We start from the raw sequence: 2,711 nt of genomic DNA, 5'->3' as shown, positions 1-2,711 counted from the left end.
AAGACACTATGACTACCTATCTCAAATAGAGTTTGTTCGTGATCTTTACGAACGCCAGAGATGATTCTGGTTGATGATCCTTTTGTATCACGATATCATATGTCGACCATAAGGCATGGACAAGCCACCTTATCTGATTCGACTGCTTTCTCGTTCACTGAGTTCGACTGTCTGAAATAGACGACGTTCGTCTATAGTGCGGCCACACATTTCTACAGTCTCGCTTACACGAGGGGCCCAGCGATATCTCTCTCTTTTACGAGAGGTACAAATCCCATCTTGACTATCTACAATCCATTACATGATTCGTTTCGTACCTGATACACGCCTTTATAGTTCTCCTGTTACGCAGAACGTTTTACGTATTCAAAGCACGCAACTCCTCATGTTGGATTCTGTAGATATCTCAGGTCTTAGGATCCAATCATGGAACCGCCATATGAGATTCAAGTCATGACGCTAGTCCATGTGACAATCTCATGCGGGTCAATCAAGTATTCTGTTCTCCAACGAATACCTATGACTGTGATTGTATCCAATACCTATGATCAACGCTATGATCATCAATCACACATCATACTAGTCTTATTATGTCGTTATTCCCATAACGACACAAGACTACGGAGTTTAGTATCATTCATAATGATACACAGATTTCATAATAGATCTAGTATGCTAGAACATGTAATGAATCAAATACTCTCATATAAACCATAGAAAGTATCAATACATCGAATGTATCTGAACAAAGCTCATAAACAGTACATCATAGAGCAATAAACCAACACTAAGAGCTTAGCCGAACTGCATGGGATGCTGAAATCGGCCGAGCAGGATATCGTGGTGCGCAAGACTGTGCTTGCTGTTGAGAAAAACTCCAGCAAGAAGCGGCATGGTAAAGCCAAAAAGAAGGTGGTGAAAAAGGTAAAAGTTGCCTCTACGCCCAAGCCTAAGCCCGAAAAGGGTGACTGTAATTACTGCGGAGTGTCTGAACACTGGAAGCGTAATTGTCACCTTTACTTGGAGGATCTGAAGGACAAGAAGCTTGGTGAAGCTTCTGTCTTAGGTATCCACGTTATAGAGGCTAACATCTGTACTATATCTTCGTGGGTATTAGATACCGGAAGTGCCTCACACATTTGCGATCAAGACACTTCGATCTGATCGTGGTGGCGAGTATATGAGCCAAGAGTTCACTGACTATCTGGTTGATGGTGGTATTGTATCACAATTAACTCCTCCTGGAAAGCCGCAGTGGAATGGCGTGTCTGAACGGAGGAACCAAACATTGTTAGACATGGTTTGGTCAATGATGAGTCAGACAGATCTTCCGAAGTCCTTTTGGGGCTATGCTTTAGAGACCGCTGCGTACGTGCTGAACAGGAGTCCAACGAAGTCGGCTGAAACGACGCCATATGAGATAATGACGGGGAAGCGTCCCGCGTTGTCGTTTGTCAGAATTTGGGGTTGCGACGCTTATGTGAAGCGTCAGATGACTGATAAGTTATCCTCCAAATCTGATAAGTGTTTATTTGTAGGCTACCCTAAGGAAACTAAGGGTTACTACTTCTATATTCCGGCAGAGAACAAAGTGTTCATTGCCAGGAATGCGACTTTTATGGAGCGAGAGTTCGTCTCCAAAAGAGACATGGATGGCAACGTGCACACGTATAAGGCACGACTTGTGGCGAAAGGATTCCGTCAGATTTATCGTATTGACTACGATGAGACCTTTTCGCCCGTAGTTATGCTGAAGTCCATCAGGATCCTACTTGCCATAGCCGCATATTATGGCTATGAGATATGGCAAATGGATGTCAAGAGCGCGTTCCTTAACGGAAACTTGACCGAGGATGTGTACATGACACAACCCGAAGGTTTTGTCGATCCAAGGAATCCGAGGATGGTGTGCAAGTTTCAGAGGTCCATTTATGGACTGAAGCAGGCTTCGAGGAGCTGGAACCATCGCTTTGATAAGAGTATCTACTCGTGATGCTCAACGCGTAGGATACATCCGGTCGAGTACAAAGCATGGCATACATGATGGATCCAATTGCCGAAGCATATGGAATCCGGTCCATGCGTTCTCGCTCATCAGGTGTCGTAGGACACTGACTCTTGCAGAGAACTGTGCCACTGCTCATCGGTAAGGTTCCTTTCTTGGAATCTTGCATCTTGAACCGTTTCAAGACCTTATCGATGTAAGTACTCTGACACAATCCTAGAAGACGCCTCGATCTATCTCTATAGATCTTTATGCCTAGAATATAGGCCGTTTCAACTAGGTCCTTCATAGAAAACTGCGTTCCTAGCCAAGACTTAACATCTTGCAAGGTAGGAACGTCATTCCCTATAAAGAGAATGTCATCCACGTACAGCACCAGAAAAACTACTGTGCTCCCACTAACCTTCTTGTAAAAACATGGCTCGTCTTCGTTCTGTGAGAAACCAAACTTTTTGATTGTCTCATCAAAGCGAAGATTCCAGCTCCTTGAAGCTTGCTTTAGTCCATAAATGGATCTCTGAAGCTTGCACACCATCCTCGGGTTCCTAGGATCGACAAAACCTTCGGGTTGTGTCATGTACACATCCTCGGTCAAGTTCCCGTTAAGGAACGCAGTCTTGACATCCATCTGCCATATCTCATAGTCATAATATGCGACTATGGCAAGTAGGATCCTGATGGACTTCAACATAACTACGGGCGAAAA

This window comes from Tarenaya hassleriana, unplaced genomic scaffold, assembly GCF_000463585.1.
Source record: "Tarenaya hassleriana unplaced genomic scaffold, ASM46358v1 Cleome365, whole genome shotgun sequence".
Lineage (NCBI taxonomy): Eukaryota > Viridiplantae > Streptophyta > Magnoliopsida > Brassicales > Cleomaceae > Tarenaya > Tarenaya hassleriana.
The sequence above is the reverse complement of the archived record's forward strand: the minus strand, read 5'-3'. Positions refer to the sequence as shown.